This window comes from Mandrillus leucophaeus, unplaced genomic scaffold (assembly GCF_000951045.1).
Source record: "Mandrillus leucophaeus isolate KB7577 unplaced genomic scaffold, Mleu.le_1.0 Scaffold169, whole genome shotgun sequence".
NCBI classification, from domain to species: Eukaryota; Metazoa; Chordata; class Mammalia; order Primates; family Cercopithecidae; genus Mandrillus; species Mandrillus leucophaeus.
The window spans coordinates 3755780-3773542 of NW_012101687.1; the positions used below are offsets into that span (position 1 = coordinate 3755780).

Here is a 17763-nt window from a genome sequence, read left to right on the forward strand (position 1 = left end):
TATTTGTAAATATTTTATAAACCATACAATAATGTAGTATTGTACTATTTATTTATTTATTTATTTATTTATTTTGACGGCCTCACTCTGTCACCCAGGCTGGAGTGCAGTGGCACAGACTTGCTCACTGCAGCCTCAACTTCCCAGATTCAAGCCATTCTTCAGCCTCAGCTCCCCAAGTACCTGGGCCTACAGGTGCATGTCACCACGCCCAGCTAATTTTTGTATTTTTTGTAGATATGGGGTCTCACCATGTTGCCCACGCTGGTCTGAACTCCTGAGCTCAAGTAATCTGCCCGCCACCACCTCCCAAAATGCTAGGATTATAGATGGAGCCACCGTACCCAGCCATATTAGTTCTTGTTTTATAAAGCTTTTTTTTTTTTTCCTTTTTCTTTTTTTGACATGGAGTCTCACTCTGTCGCCCAGGCTAGAATGCAGTGGCATGATCTCCACTCAGTGCAACCTCTGCCTCCCGGGTTCAAGCAGTTCTGCCTCAGCCTCTCGAGTAGCTGGGATTACAGACATGCGCCCCCATGCCTGGCTAATTTTTTTTGTATTTTTCTTAGAGATGGGGGTTCACCATATTGGCCAGGCTGGTCTCAAACTCCTCATCCTGTGATCTGCCTGCCTTGGCCTCCCAAAGTGCTGGGATTACAGGTGTGAGCCACCTTGCCTGGCCCTATAAAGCTTTTATTATCCTATAGCATTGCTTAAGATTCCCATTGAAGTATGAATAAGAACTAATAAATGTGATTTTTGATTAGTCTAACAAAGGAATTACCCAGATCAGTATTTTCAAAGTATGGTCCAAGGAATCCTGGAGGTCCCCTTGACTTTTTTGGGGAGTGTACAAGTGCAAAACTATTTTTATAATGCTGAGACATTCTTTGCTCTTTTCTCTGTAGTGACATACCTGTAGTGTAAAAACAGTGGTGGATAAAACTTCTGGCACTTCAGAATAAACCAGGTTAGAGTACTCCACTGTGCTTATAATCATTGTATTATTCACTGCCATGCACTCACAGTTTTTTGTTTTAAGTTTCACCTAAATGCTCTTGATGAAGAAGTAAAAAAATTTTAAACTAAATCTCTACCTTTGTACACATCTTTTTAATATACTATAACAAAATGGGAAGTGTGCTTGAAACACTGGCGAGACCACGGACAGCAAGCCTCCCAGCACTTTGGGAGGCTGAGTCCAGCCTGGGCAATGTAGTGAGAGCCTGTCTCTCCTATTAAAGAAAAAAAAAGCCAGTGTGGTCATGCACACCTACAGCTACTCTGGGAGGCTGAGGTGAGAGGATCTCTTGAGCCCAAGAGTTGGAGGCTACAGTTAGCTGTGATTGTGCCACTGCCCTTCAACCTGGGTGACAGAGGAAGACGCTGTCTCAAAAAACAAAACAAAAACACTTTGCAGCATACTGAAATATAATGGTTGTTTCTAGGGAAAGCATTTGTGTGATTGAGTCGCACGCTGAAGCAGTCATTTTTTCATATAATGCCATTTTTGCTTAAAAGAATGCCAGACTTGGGCATTAGGCTGACATTTTCTTGAAAACAGTGAGCCTTTGCTTTAGGGAAAATAGTGATAGTATTTATGGTCAATGATAAAGTTCCTAGATTTTAAGCAAAAATTTTAGAAAGCTTGTATCAGCTGCTGTAAGTATATAATGAAATCTGTCATTATTTGATTATGTGCATAACTGAGTCAGTATTTCCAAATGATCAATTCATAGTATTATAAAAATCATACATGGGTAAGAAATCTTTCCAAAATGTGCTAGACCAATGGATTTTAATGTTATAGAGAACATAAAGTTTATCAATAAGGTATCCTGTTCCACATTGCAACCAATTGCTGAGTTTTGGTGTAGTGTCAAAGACCAATATCCAGATTTATCTGAAAACGCTATTATTAAAATATTCCCAACTGTCTGATGTATTCTTTTTGTATTACTCATTTTTCCATGCTTTGCTGTCAGTGTTTAATGTCTTCTTTGATTTATTTTGTTTATATTTTGGAAACAGGAATGGGAGCCAGAGATAAATGTGAAGCAATGTTTTCATGTGCTTTATCTTAAAATCTCTTATTAATATATAATCAATTTAAGTTTAACTTCTTTGTAGTCTTCTCTGAGCAGTCTATTCAACTTTTGGTCGTGGTAATGGATTAGATAATAATTACTTTTAAGCCTATTTTTTGGTTTTAATACTTGTTTTGTATACCTGACCGCTCATCTATAGACAGAATGCCCTTGTGTCCAAATTCTAACATAATCCTTAATTAGATTTTTAGTAGTTGACTTTCTCAGTTTTAAAATATTTGATAACTTTCCCATAGTAAAGCTGTAAGTTTCAAGTTTAGTAATGTCTTTTTGACCTGAGAATTTGGTATGTTGGCTTTCCTTAAGGACACTTTTCAAAAACACACCTGTAGAATGATCCTTTTTTTACCTTTCAGGAGAATGCTGTTTCTTGCCTCTTTTTTTTCTTTCTTTCTTTCTTTTTTCTTTTCTTTTCTTTTTTTTTTTGAGACTTGAGTCTCTTGCTGCCCAGGCTGGATTGTGGAATGCAGTGGTGCAATCTCAGCTCACTGTAACCTCCTCCTCCCAGGTTCAAGCAATTCTCTTGCCTCAGCCTCCCAAGTAGCTGGGATTGCAGGCACCACCACCATGCCCGGCTGATTTCTCTAGTTTTAGAGACAGGGTTTCACCATACTGGCCAGGCTGTTCCTGAACTCCTGACCTCAGGTAATCCACCCACCTCGGCCTCCCAAAGTGCTGGGTAAAGCCACTGGGAGGCCTTCTTTTTTATGTTAATTTTAAAACATTTGTAGCAATCCTTGTTAAACTTTTTATAAACTCATGGGATAAGTCCAAATTTTATTTTATTTTATTTATTTATTTTTTTGAGACAAGGTCTCACTCTGTCACCTAGGCTTGAGTGCAGTGTCAAAACCACGACTCAACTGAAGCCTTGACCTCCCGGGCTCAGTTGATCCACCTCAGCCTCCCAGGTAGCTGGGACTACAGGCGCGTGCCACCATACCAGGCTAACTTTTGTATTTTTTGTAGAGACAGGGTTTTGCCATGTTGCCCAGGCTGGTGTCAAACTCCTTGGCTCAATCAGTTCTCCCACCTCAGTCCTCCAAAGTGCTGGGATTACAGGAGTGAGCCACCACACCGGTCTGGTTCCAAATTTTAAAGGAGTTTTTAGACTGTTTGGATGTAGTAATCAGTTCAAATTAGGAAAGTGGTAAGAAACATGGTTAAGTTACAGTTTGTATTGTGCACAGTTTCTTGGAAATTTAGTGCCAGTTATTTCCCTAGAGAGATTAAAATGGAAAGAAAAAGAGTTAATTCAGTCTGAACACCTCCAGTGTTGCAAAGAACAAAGTTGACACCAGAGGAAGAAAAAGGTTTAGGGAAGGAATACATGTGAAAATGCTAACTTCAGGGTAGCTTCTGGGATTAAGCATTATAGAATTCCTGCCTACATGAGCTAATCCCAGAGAGAGCAGGGGAATTTAACAGGAAGCTTTAGTGCTCTCTATATTAAATAATTAACTGGTCAGCTGTTCTAGCAGTTCTGAATTAGGGAACATACTGAGATCATATTTTATGTCCAGGACATCCAAATTAGTCACAAGGTTGTCACTGACTATTGTTTATAGAGTTGTGGTTGCTAGTTGAAAATATTGCATTAAATCCTTCTATTTTAGCTTGTTTATACTTGTGTTTTTTTCTTCCAGGAGCTCTCAACTTAATCATCCTTCAACAAAAAAGAAGTAAGACTAGGTTTGCAAGCTTTGAAGGAGAGAAAAAGCATTTATAACATTTCTTTGTTTAGATAAAGGGATGATGGTTAATGATGGTGATAATAGGCAATGAAGAGGTGAAAGGGCAGGAAGTAGACCAGAAAAGAGAGTGAGGATGGTTATTAAGAGGTTCTTGTTAAGTGCAAGACTACTGTTAAAAGCAATTCACTTCACAGTTCTGGTCAACAGGAATGATAAACTCAACATTGAAAAACACTTGTGATGCTTTAGTGGTTGATACATCTTATCCATCAGAAGGTCCTATGTAGAGGATAAACTGGCATTATATTTGAGTTAGAGATTATAGTCTTGAAATTTCATCACTAAGCAGTTTGACTGGAGAGCCTTTCACTAGTTCTGCTCCCCAAGTAGTCCCTTGTGTACTTTTCTCTGGACCTTCAGGTGATCAAATTGTACCTTTATTTCATTGTCCTCATATGTTTTAGCTCATTCCATTGGGTGTGAAATTAAATCTGAGAACTCAGGTATTTGTTTTAAGTAGTTAGACCTTTTACTGTACTCTGTTGTCTTTTTTTTTTTTGAGACAGAGTCTCGCTCTGTCGCCCAGGCTGGAGTGCAGTGGCCGGATCTCAGCTCACTGCAAGCTCCGCCTCCTGGGTTTACGCCATTCTCCTGCCTCAGCCTCCCGAGTAGCTGGGACTACAGGCGCCCGCCTCGCCCGGCTAGTTTTTTGTATTTTTTTTAGTAGAGATGGGGTTTCACCGTATTAGCCAGGATGGTCTCGATCTCCTGACCTTGTGATCCGCCCGTCTCAGCCTCCCAAAGTGCTGGGATTACGGGCTTGAGCCACCGCGCCTGGCCTGTTGTCTTAAATAGCATGGTTTAGTAGTGATAACATTGACCTAGGTGACAGGCTTCAGTTTAGTCTTTGGCACTGGTCATGAAACCTTGAACAAGTTAACTCCTCTCTTAAGACCTTATCTTTATGTAGAGAAAGTTTGACTAAATGGCTGTTAAGGTCTTTTCGGGCTTTCAAATCCTGTGTTTCTGTGATACCACCCTTGTTTAAGCCACAGTCATCTCTTGTCTGGACTCACAGGAGCTTCCTAATTTGTTTTCATTCTTGTCCTTCCCCACATTATTTCTACCCAGAATACAAAGTGACCTTTAAAAAGATGTAAAAATGTAAATCAGATCATGTAATAATACCCTCTGGTTCCATTTTACCCTTAAGAACCAGTTCCTTATCAAGGCCTACAAGGTACTGCATAATCCAGTTCTTGCTTGCTTCACAACTTTATCCCTCTTACTCACTAAGCTCTAGCCAGCTGTACTTCTTTCTGTGACAATCTTTTGCCAGCTCTCTGCAATTCTGCCTCAGTCTCAACAGTGGATCTTACTTCAGATGTCACAGTTATAGTTTTTACTGATCACCTTATATAAGGGAACATTTTTCTTCATTGCCTCTGTAGTTCTTATCATAATCAATAATTATATTTATCCATTTGTTTACCTCTCATCCCCTCTAAACAGTTTCAGGAGGACAGGAAGATCATGTTACTTTTCTACCACTATCTCAAATGGTTAGCCCAATAACTACCTAGTGCTCAAGATAATTATTTTAGTTAAAAAAATATGTAAAGTGTGTAACGGTTTGTCCATATCAGTTCCCATAAGCTACTCCTTAAACTGTTTTTCTCTTTACTCTTTTGGTAGTGGCATGGTCTCATAATCTTGCCCAGGCTAGTCTGGAACTACTGGGCTCAAGTGATCCTCCTGCCTCAGCCTCCCAAAATGCTGGGATTTACAGGCGTGAGCTACCGCACCCAGCCTTAAACTTTTTTATCTGTGTCCAACTATAATTCCTAATTTTTTATTTAGGTCATCTGTCTCTTGAGGACTATTTGATCTCATTGCATGTTGTTGAGAGCTAATTGTTCTTAGTTACTATATGTTAAGATTAAATTGAGTAATTTTGCACAAAAGGTTTTTAGCAAAGACATGAAAAGTTAACCAATATAAAACTGTTAGCAGTTCAAAATATCGAAATGAGTGATATAAATGAGTGCTTATTAGAGTCAAAGGAAGAAGTGAAATCCTTATCTATTAGTTAGAAAAGACAGTAAAAATAAGGTAGAATCCGCATATTAAAAGAGTTTTAGATTAACTATGAATTATAGTGAGCAACACTACAGAAATTGAAGTAAATTCAAGAGTGTTTTGCTCTGGTAGATGTTTGTAAAATTGATTATAGGGCCATAATCCCTTATCTATATATAACCTTTGGTGCCAGGTTTGGATTTCGGAATTTTGAGGAAAGATTTGTTTTAGATTTTGGTAAGAGTAATCAAACACAATATTAATGTGAAACATGGATAGTCACATTAAGTGAGAGAAATAAAAGGTAAAAATAGTCTCCCATCAGTGCTCAGATGAAGTTTTGTCATTATATATCAGGTCAGTCTTTGCCACCAAAATAGTTGTAGAACTTTTGAGTTTTCAGAGACTTTAGGATTTCAGAAGTTCTATATGAAATTGGTTTCAGGTTGGGTGCAGTGGTTCATGCCTGTAATCCCAGCACTTTGCAAGGCCTAGGTGGGTAGATCACGAGGTCAGGAGATCGAGACCATCCTGGCTAACACGGTGAAACCCCGTTTCTACTAAAAATACAAAAACTTAGCTGGGCATGGTGGTGCATGCCGGTAGTCCCAGCTACTCGGGAGGCTGAGGCAGGAGAATCGCTTGAACCCAGGAGGTGGAGGTTGCAGTGAGCGGAAATCACGCCATTGCATTCCAGCCTGGGCAACAGAGTGAGACTCCATCTCAGGAAGAAAAACAAAGAGAAGAAATTGGTTTCAAATGAGTTAAAAAAGGCTTTATTCATTACTGTTTGGAGAAGATACCAGGGTCTGAAAATGTTACTTTGAAGCAATTAGCTTTCCAAACCCTCTCTGCCAAGGAATTCTGTTTGACCCTGACTCAGGATGGAATGCACTGCTGAGAGTGATGAGTCTTTAGGGTATGGGAGAATCACCTAATTCCATAATTGCAGAGTCCAGTTAATCTTTGGAAATAGTTGAGGTTGGTGCCTGACAAACACTAACAGTTTTTTTAAATGTTTAAATATTGAGAGCTCATATCTTAACCACAGTTTCATCTTGGTGATTTTTTTAGTCTTATAAGATATTAGGCAGTTTGTCTCCTAATAGATGTTTTTAAGAATTATTTGATACATTTAATTGTAAAGTAAGAATACAATAGAAGATTAGAATAGGAATATTATAAATAGGACTAATGTCATCCTCATTTAAAAATCCTTGGACCAGATGCGGTGGCTCACGCCTGTAATCCCAGCACTTTGGGAGGACAAGGCAGGCGGATCACTTGAGGCCAGGAGTTCGAGACCAGCCTGGCCAGCATGGTGAAACCCAGTCTTTACTAAAAATAAAAAAATTAGCAGGGCATGGTGGTGTGCGCCTGTAGTGCCAGCTACTCGGGAGGCTGTGGCAGGAGAATCACTGAAACCTGGGAGGGAGAAGTTGCAGTAAGCTGAGATCGTGCCACTGCACTCCAACCTGGGCGACAGAGCGAGACTCCGTCTCAAACAACAACAACAACAAAAGCTCTTCGATGGAACCATTTGGTAGTGACAAGGATTGAAGTAAATCTCGGAAGAGGCTACTTAGAAACTCAGAATTGATTACAGGAAGTGACTGCCCCCTTTCCATATTTTCTTCAGATGCTCTGGTTATTTTAACAGCGTAATTAACCACCCAGACTTTGGTTCTCATTGCCTTTATCCATTTGTTTGGTGTATATACTAATGTTCAACGATGCACACATTAATGCATGTGATTTTTTTTGTACCATCTTATCACTTGTAGAATTGCCAAGATAGGCATTTTTTGGAGCTCTTTTTTTTTTTTAAGTGCTTACTGGCCTAATAATTATGCAAGTAAGTAACTAAGTGTTTATTCGTATATGAAAGCCCAATGTAAGCATTATTTATTTCTTCCAGAGCAGTGTGGTGTGCCTTTCATTTTTCTAAGTGGTCTTTATTTTGTGGAATACTTAATGGATCTTTGAATAAACTGAAGAGGGTAGATTGTAAAAGGAAGAACTGTTAAATTAGTCAAAAACAACTTTATAACACAATTAGCTGCATAAACCAGTGTGTGCATAAGCAGGTAGTATAAATGCTTAGGTTGAGATACTAAAATAATTATTAGAGAAAATTATAGGAAGTACCTATGCTTCCACTATGTTTTGTTATTTGGTTAATTTTTCTCCTCTGAACTTCTGGCAGGTTTACTGGGGAATTTTCCATTAGGAATATTCTGGTCCTTAAGTTTCATTTTGAATGTGTAATAATGTCATGAAGATTATGAACCCACAATCTAAAATCAAGGCATTCTTTTAAAAAGTTTCAGATGAGGCCGGGCGTGGTGGCTCATGCCTGTAATCCCAACACTTTGGGAGGCCAAAGTGGGTGGATTATGAGGTCAAGAGATCGAGACCATCCTGGCCAACATGGTGAAACCCCGTCTCTACTAAAAATACAAAAACTAGCTGGGTGTGGTGGCGTGCACCTGTAGTCCCAGCTACTTGGGAGGCTGAGGCAGGAGAATTGCTTGAATCCGGGAGGCGGACGTTGCAGTGAGCCGAGATAGCGCCACTACACTCCAGCCTGGCAATAGAGCAAGACTCTGTCTCCAAAAAAAAAAAAGTTTCAGATGTATTCAGGAGTGGTTATATTAAGCTTGTCATCTGATCCTGGTTATGAGGTTAACAGTAAAATGAAATAAAATATTTTTCTGAGCCATTTGTTTCTCCTGTCATGAAAGACTAATTCTGTTTATTTCTGAATTCGACCTTGTGTTGAAACAGACTGTAAAATCATGTTTTAAAAAAGCTTCACCCATTCTTGTGGAGGGTGGTGGTTTGCAAAAGCACCACCCCACTTAAGCATTTACATTGAAAAAATATTTATGGCATTCTTCCATTCATGAAAACAGGTATGCTTTGTTCTGGAGTTCTTACCGTTATCTACTAACTCTGAAGTTCGTCACTTCTGATTTCTTGTACCTCTACCTCAACAGCTTATAAACTGCATGTAGTATAGTATTTGCTTGAAATACATGAAAGTAGATATTTTCCCTAACTAATGGGGATATTTCTGTGGTGGTTGTAGTTACTTTGCAACCTGTTCAGCAAATATTATGGGGCGTTTTTGGCGGTATCTTTAAATTTTGCACATAGAGAACCATCTTGGATAACCTTTTTCCCCCTAGTCTCAAGTCATCCCTTTGGAGGTAGTGTCTCATTTTTAATCTGTGACTTGCGGGAGTTAAGGCATTTTGAGTAGCTTATTTAAATTACTAAATCTGATTTCTAGAGGTCTGAGGAATAGCAGACACCCTTTTCTGTACTAAATTGGGGAAGTTTACAGACAAAAAGATGAATTAAATGGTCCTAATAGACAGCCCCTAATATTTTTGGGCTAGGGGTAAAGGTCTTAAGAATGAGGGAAGGTAGTATCAGAATTTTCCAGGGTGTTTTTTTTGTTGTTGTTTTTTGTTTTTTAGGTGGACAGGAAGTAGAATTTATTGGTGAGTATTAAGAGGGGGCAGCAGAGTGGAAGCCCTCATGAGTGCAGGGCCTGCCACTTGTCCAGAGGGCCACGATTGGGAGTGTACTTGACCCCACAGCCATCTGGATGAGCCGCTTTTCAGCCACCATGTCTTCAGAATCATTGGCATTGAACTTGGTGAATCCCCACTTCTTTGAGATGTGGATCTTCTGGCAGCCAGGAAACTTGAAATTGGCCCTGCACAGGGCCTCAATCACATGCTCCTTGTTCTGCAGCTTGGTATGGATGTACATGATAACTTGGCCAATGTGAACCCTGGCCACGGTGCCCTGGGGCTTTCCAAAGGCACCTCACATGCCTGTTTGGAGCCTACACTGGGGTAGTGCAAGGTCAGACACATGAACATCCATCTGAAAGGAGGGGCTCCAAGGTCCCTTAAAGCAATCCATACAACAAACAGGCTGCATACACTACCAAGGAAGCTGCTGTTTGCAGCATTGCACACTGGGCCCACATGAGGAAAGGAACTCAGTTGGCTTAATGGGCTGCAGCAGGGTGTTTTTTAAAACACGCACATACACCCAATCCCTACTAGAATGAGAGATTTTACTAATAATAGTGTTAGAAGTGTAAATGGTTTGGTAGCCAACCACTACTTTAAAATTGATTAGCTTTCCCGAGCTTCTGGGTCTTCACATTTAAATTTGACCTGACCTTGAAACTTCCCCTCTCGTTATTCCCAGCAGTGACTTTGTTTTATACACTTTTCGAAATACCCCGTGCATAGCTCCTTACTTCACATCATGCTGGAATATGACCCATACCAGCCAGACTACATCTAACAGAAACATAATACCTGACTAAAAGCGTCTTTTATCATGTAGATAGATGTACAGGGTATGTTAATTTATCTTTAGAGAGACTCCCCAGTATACTGAAAAAACAGACCTAAGTTTTGGTAGATAGCCTTGCTTTATAGAAAATGAAAATGGGCCAGACAGTGGTGACTCATTCCTGAAATCCCAACACTTTGGGAGGCCAAGGCAGGAGGATCACTTGAGGCCAGGAGTTTGAGACCAGCCTGGGCAGCATGGCAAGACCCTGTCTCTGCAAAAAATGTTTTAAAAAATTAATCGGGCATGTGGCACACACCTATAGTCCAGCTACTTAGGATGTTGAGGTGAATAGATCACTTGAGCCCAGAAGTTGAGGCTGTAGTGAGCTATGATTGCGCCTCTGAACTCCCACCTGGGTAACAGAATGAGACCCTGTCTCTTAAGAAGAAGAAAATGAAGATGCCAGATACTAGCTTTTACAGCCTCCCTTGCAGCTAGGACACAAGTACTTGACATAGGCCCCACAAAATTACACGTACTTTAACTTGAGATGGAAGAGATGATAAATTTCTGATGGATTTCTCTTTTCCTCTTGGTTGATGTACACCACAAATCAGTTTTCTGCTGCAGAAACAACTGATACAAACTGAAGCATCTACTGTTAGTGATGTGACAGCAGTGTCCTCACCTGGCCAGTTTTGTAATATGGTTTTGGGTGTTTGTGGCTATGTTAGCTTCCACCTTCGTTCTCTAGTTTCCACAGTAATTTTGTAAGTTGCTTGATATTTTTTAATGACTTTTTATATGTAAATGTGATTTGTGTAACTTCCAAGAGAGGAAACCTTGTCCGATGCATGACTTTAGAAAATTTAGCAAGAAGTTTTCAAAGGGATATTTATGTGAAGAAAATGAGTGGTATCCTTGTGAGAGAAAAGTACAAAAAGACTGGGGCAAGCTGCTTTTCCAGAAATAGGCCCTGATGATGACACTTTTGGTAGATCCAAGCTTTTCATGAATATTGAAGCTCTGGATGCCTTATTCAGTAGTTTCATAGCAGAAATCCAAAAGTGTAGAAAGAGTTTTAATTGAAATTAAATAAAATCAAAACTTTAGTTTTACAGTTACACTAACCACATTTGAGGTGCTTGATAGTCATCTGTGGCTAGTGGCTACTATACTGGGCAGTTCAGCTAGAACATTATCACAGGAATCTCTATTGGACAGCACTAGTCTATATTCTAATCCTAAATCTACAGTCTTGTGGTTTTACAACCTCAGGTAAGTAATCTGAATCTCAAATCCTTTATCTGTTTTTATTTAGTTAGTCAGTCAGTTAGTTAGTTATCTATCTATTTTGAGACAAGTGTCACTGTGTTGCCCAGGCTGGAGTGTAGTGGTGCAGTCATGACTCACTGCAGCCTCAGTCTCCGTGGGCTCAGGTGATCCTTTTACCTCAGCCCCCCCGAGTAGCTGGGGCCACAGGCGTGCACCACCATGCCCAGGTAATTTTTTGTATTTTTTGTAGAGACAAAGGTTCACAATGTTTCCCAGTCTGGTATCGAACTCCTGAGCTCAAGCCATCTACCTACTCCAGCCCCCAAAGTGCTAGGATTACAGGTGTGAGCCCCTGTGCCCGGCCAAATCCTTTATCTAAAGACAGTACCTTATCTTCATTGTTGCTCTGAAGAGTGAATGAAATTTAATATATGAAAGGACATGGTAAGTGCTTTGAAAGCACCATACAGACATGTAATTGTTCCAGATTAGTAATTTATTTATTGGTTAACAATAGATTCTTCTAAAATAATCTGAAGAGAAACTTCAGAACCCCAGTGGCGTGAATACTTTGATGTTAGACCATGTGTATTTTAGCCACTTGGAGAATCTAAATGCACAAAATTGACAGATTAGATTTTCATTTTAAATGTAAAATATATTTTACCAAGCTGTCCTTTTCAATTTATCTTTAGATCTTAAAGTTTTTATGTATACTGGGGACTTACCTTCTTCTTGTAGGTTCCCTTTTTACGTACTATTTTATCCTCATGAATGATCTTAATCTGTTAACTAAGTGAATAATGTACCTGTCACATAGAGATGTTGAATGAATGTTATAAAAATGATAGCTATCTGTGCCAGAAATCACTGGTTTTGGTAGACAGACTTCAGCATTCAGCGTGATCATTCTCAGTAATTCTTTATAGGTGTTTTGATTTGTTTTGAGGGGGTTGTTTGGCATATATTTTGCAGCTAATTAATTCATTTTTGCAAAACCATCAGACAACAGTGCTAGATATTTAAAATACTTTACAGCAGAAATTTTCAAATGTTTTTGGAATCATTAATACAACCGTTTCTCTCCTTCACTTAAACCATAGTAGCCATTGGTAATTGAGAACTAGATTCTTTTTCCCTTTGAGTCCTAGTTGATCTCAAAAATCATTCTCAACACTGCACTTAGCTACAGGTAGCTATTAACATTTTGAGTTGATGACTAAGCTAAAACCCATTTGGCACCTCTGAGTTAATGGGCAAGGTCTATCCTCGTCTCTTCCAGGCTCTCACCTATAGTGCAAGTGTTGGCAAACTTTTTCTTTTTTTTTTTTTTTTTTTGAGACGGAGTCTCGCTCTGTCACCCAGGCTGGAGTACAGTGGCCGGATCTCTTCATTTCAGCTCGAAGAACTGCCTTTAGTGTCAGCCTCCTGAGTAGCTAGGACTACAGGCGCCCGCCACCACGCCCGGCTAATTTTTTGTATTTTTAGTAAAGACGGGGTTTCACCGTGTTAGCCCGGATGGTCTTGATCTCCTGACCTCGTGATCCGCCCGTCTCGGCCTCCCAAAGTGCTGGGATTACAGGCTTGAGCCACCGCGCCCGGCCAGCAAACTTTTTCTGTAAAGGACCAGATATCTATTTTAAGTCTTGTTAACCATACAATCTCTTATCACAGCCATTCACCTCTGCTGTTGTAGCCTGAAGCCAACCATGGACAAGACACAACAAATGAACTATGTTCCATTACAACTTTATGAGTGTGACTGTGTTCCAATAAAATTTTATTTACCAAAAAAAAAAACAGGGAGCAAATGGGATTTGGCCTGGGAGTTCTAGTTTGCCAACCTCTCCTAGGGCAAGAAACTGGTTTTGATTAATTCAACAAATAATTAGATGTCTTCCATATTCTGGGCACTGTGTTAAGTTTTGATTATATAGCAATAATCATTACATGTAGGCCCCAGGTCATGAGGTATTTAACCCTTAACTGAGTATGGTTTTGGGGCTTTTTGCTTTTTTTTGGTTTTGGGGTGTTTTTTTGTTTATTTGTTTTGAGAGAGGGTCTCTGTTTCCCAGGCTGGAGTGAAGTGGCGCTATCACAGCTCACTGCAACCTCAGCCTCCCCAGGCTCAGGTGATCCTTTTGACCTCCCATCCTCCCGGGTAGCTGGAACTATAGGCATATGCCACCACGCCTCCCTAATTTTGTGTATTTTTTGTAGGAGTGGGGTTGTATTTTTTGTAGGAGTGGGGTTTCGCCTTGTTGCCCAAGGATTACAGGTATCAACCACTGCATCCAGCCTGAATATGTTTTTTTTCATGCACTTTGGCAGATTCAGAGTACTTTTTTGAGGGAAAAATGGGGCCTGCCCCATGCATCTGCTTTATTTGTTAATACATGTGAGTTCGTAGACAAATACCGCAAGTGCTATAAGTTAGCACTTGTTCTACAAGTTCTGTGATAGTGGTATAACTAAGTGTAACTTCAATGTGTCTTAGATATTAGATGCCGTGGTATCAAAATTAATATCCTGTTATAAAAAATAGGGAACCAAAAATGTTTGCGTATGATATCTACACTGGCTGCACATAGCAGATACTTAATGTCCATATAATATTGAATAAAGCTGGAATTACCAGTTTCTTAACTATCCCTTATGTCAGTTTCTTGCAGTTTCTTCATTTGGTATGCTATTTCTGACCTCATTTTTTGTTTTTCACCATTTTAATATAGGTTTTTGTTGCAAATCAACCTTATACATTTTAAAAATATATCACATATTACTCATATTTTAATGAAATGCTTACCATGCCTAGATATATTGTTCAGCTTTCTACTGTTAGAACTTCTTTCGTTAATTTAAAAGTACCTTTAGTTTTCTCAGTATTCATGTTTATCTTCAAAATGTCTGTTGTTGCTTATTAAATGAGTCAGAGGTCTTCACTGATACTCAGAGATCTCCTTAATCTTAACTGAAGACTCCTGCTATTTTTATTTTCCTAGTCCTTTGTGCCCTGTGAGCCAGTCAGACTGCTTTTTCCACTATAGTCTAATTAATGTTCCCATGTGATGCTGTCTTTTGTGCCTTTGCTCTCACTTTTCTTATCCCTGGTATGTTCTTTCCTATTGAAATATTGTAACTTTTTTTTTTTCACCACCTTCTTCATAAATCTCCTAATCTCTCCTTCTGAACTCCCATAGTATTTTGTACATCTCATGATATTTTTCATATTTTTATGTCTCCATTTTTTCCTACAAAATTGTAAGCTTTTTGAGAGCAGGTATGTTTCATCCGTCTTTAAGAATATGAAATAAGAAGCAAATTCCTGTCAGAATGATTCCACCTAAAATGGCCAACCATTCTGGTTTGCCCAGGATGGAGAATTTCCTCAGACATGAGACTTTCAGTGCTTAAACCTGGACCGTTGGTCACCCTGATTGCGCTTTATGATATAGCCATCTTTTTTGCATATCAGTGCTTTACTGCAGGTTTTTTTTTTTTTCTTTTTAAAAAATAAACACATAAAATGAACATGAAGGAAACTTGTGAGTTTTTTGGGTTTTGGATTTTGTTTTGTTTTTTCAGACAGTTTGGCTGTCACCCAGGCTGGATTGCAGCTGCAGTCTTGACTCACTGCAACCTCCGCCTCCCAGGTTCAATTCTTGGGCCTTAGTCTCCTGAGGAGGTGGGACTGCAGGTGTGTGAGACCATGCCCGACTAATTTTTGTATTTTTATTAGAGACAGGGTTTTGCCATGTTGGCCAGGCTGGTCTCGAATTCCTGGCCTCAAGTGATCCTCCTGCCTCAGTCTCCCAATGTGTTAGGATTACAGACCTGAGCCGCTATGCCCAGCCAAACAAAATTTTTTTTTTTTTAATTAACAGAAAAATTACTTGTGCCTTTTAAGCAAATGTTTGGAAGATTATATTCATATGTAGAAATGTAAAGATCAGATTCAGATGATAAAAAAGACCAAAATGTGGGAAAATTTTGACTAAAGTTGAAAAAGAATGATGTCCTTTTCATAGAGGGACTCTTTGGTAGTTTTGGTTTGTGTAGTAGACACAGTTTTTTTTAGAGTAGAATCTAAAAGAATGTGGAGTAAATGGTGGCAGTGGTTTGACCACAACAGTGGTATCTATTGCTAGAGAAATTAATAGGATGTAAGATACTTAACTCCCCTTTTTACCAAAGGCTTCAGATAAAGAGAAAATGGGAGCGAGTCCAGAGATGATAGGCACTGTGTGGGCTAATGATTTTTTTAGAGATGGTGTCTCACTATGTTGTCTAGGCTGGTTTGGAACTCCTGGCCCCAAGCAATCGTCCCACTCAAACAAGATTCAAGTAACTGGGCCTATAGATGTGATCTGTCATGCCCAGCTGGCAAGTGATTTTTATATGTTATGGTTTATTGTACAATAGAAGCTACTCACTGTGTGTTTTATTGTGAGAAGCTCACTAAGTTAGAAAGTTTTTCAGTTTTGTGCAGTATCTTTTTCTGTTCATGTTTCTATTTCTCATAAGCTGGGAAAAACATCATCAAAGTTCATTGGGGTGACATCTTACATCTAAAACCTTAAAACTAAGTTGAGATTTATTATCACAGAATAAATTCCCCCATATCTCCACCAAACCTCCCACCACTCATGACTTGATGACTTCAATCATACTCATCCCGTTCCCCAGAGTGCCCTCACTTTCCAAGTGAACTCCCCTATTCCCTAACGGTTTATATATCCACTGGTCTGGTTTAAATATCCACTTAGGAAGCCTTGCCTGATAGTTCTTTATAGGTAGACAATTGTTCTCTTCTGTGCATCCACAGCAAGCACTTTATTCTATAGACCCTGCTTGATTGTGCTAACACAGTGCAAACACTGAACGTTTTAATTTATAAAACAGAGTGTCTTCTGGGCTTTAATATGTAGTTGTCACATTTGTTTTTCCTCTGATTTCTGGGCTACACAACCTCTTTGTTACAGTTAAAACTAATATCTCAGCCTGGCGCAATGGCTCACACCTGTAATCCCAGCACTTTGGGAGGCCGAGGCAGGCGGATCACGAGGTCAGGAGTTCGAGACCAGCCTGGCCAATATGGTGAAACTTTGTCTCTACTAAAAAATACGAAAATTAGCCAGGCATGGTGGCGTGTGCCCGTAGTCCCATCTACTGAGGAGGCTGAGGCCGGAGAATCACTTGAACTTGGGAGGTGGAGGTTGCAGTGAGCTGAGATCATGCCAGTGCACTCCAGCCTGGGCAACAGAGTAAGACTCTTTGTCTCAAAAAAACAAAAAACCCTAAACATCTCTAATCTGGTCATTGAAATTGAGGTGTAAAGCAAATTAATATTTTCTCATTGCCTCTTGTATCCTCCTTTTCCTGTGTAAGAAATAATAAGGCCCACTATAAGGTAGTGGAGTAGAGAGAATGGAATTGATTCCAGAAATACCAAGGTGGAATGAATCAGACTTGATAATGGAGAGAAGAATCCATGACAACTCCCAGGTATACAGTTACCTATTAAAATAGTATGCTATTGAAGTCCTTTAGGTGTCTTAAGCACTGTAAACACCTAGATAGATGTAATTTTTAAAAATAGCAAATTAACATTTACTGACTACTTCCTATGTGTTACTCATTGTGCTACACATTTTGCATAGGGTAAGTTATTTCATTTGAATCTTTAAAAACTGTAAGAAGTAGATACTCGTATTTCCATTTTCAAATGAGGAAATGAGACAGAGTTTAAAATAACATAACCAAAGCCACTCAACTAATACTTAGTAGAACTGATTCCAACCCAGACAATGGGATGTAAAGGCTATACTGAGTCAGTATGCATCCCTATAGATTTTACTGCTAGTTCAGATGACAGGAAAAGAATGACTTTTTTTAAGTCACATCTAGAGAATTGGGAGCAGGGAGGAGTTCTGTACAAATATGCCTATTTGGAAAGATCTGATAGAAACTAATAAGGTGATCTTGAGCCTACATCATTATTATTTTTTTACCTGTTTTTGAAATTGGTCTCTCCTTTTTTTAAAAAATCACTTAACTATTTTGCTTATCTGTTGACTCAGGTGAGAAATCTATTAAACTGATTCTTCTGCATTTGTCAGATTATTGATAAATTGTTTATATTCTACCATACATGACCAAATACTGAACTGAAAAGGTAACTATAGAAATAAAACTGTAAGGCCGGGCGCGGTGGCTCACGCCTGTAATCCCAGCACTTTGGGAGGCCGAGACGGGCGGATCACGAGGTCAGGAGATCGAGA

The 17763-nt window shown here is 39.4% G+C and overlaps 1 protein-coding gene across 1 annotated transcript in view; it reads left to right on the forward strand.

The window, feature by feature from the left end:
* The first annotated feature begins 3754 nt into the window (after nucleotides 1–3754).
* Nucleotides 3755–17763, forward strand: part of RAP1B (RAP1B, member of RAS oncogene family) — a 61822-nt gene continuing 47813 nt past the window's right edge. The window contains exons 1-2 of the mRNA XM_011976591.1: nucleotides 3755–3800; nucleotides 7239–7442. The gene's annotated coding sequence lies outside the window, so the exon portion shown is untranslated. The remainder of the gene's footprint in view (nucleotides 3801–7238; nucleotides 7443–17763) is intronic.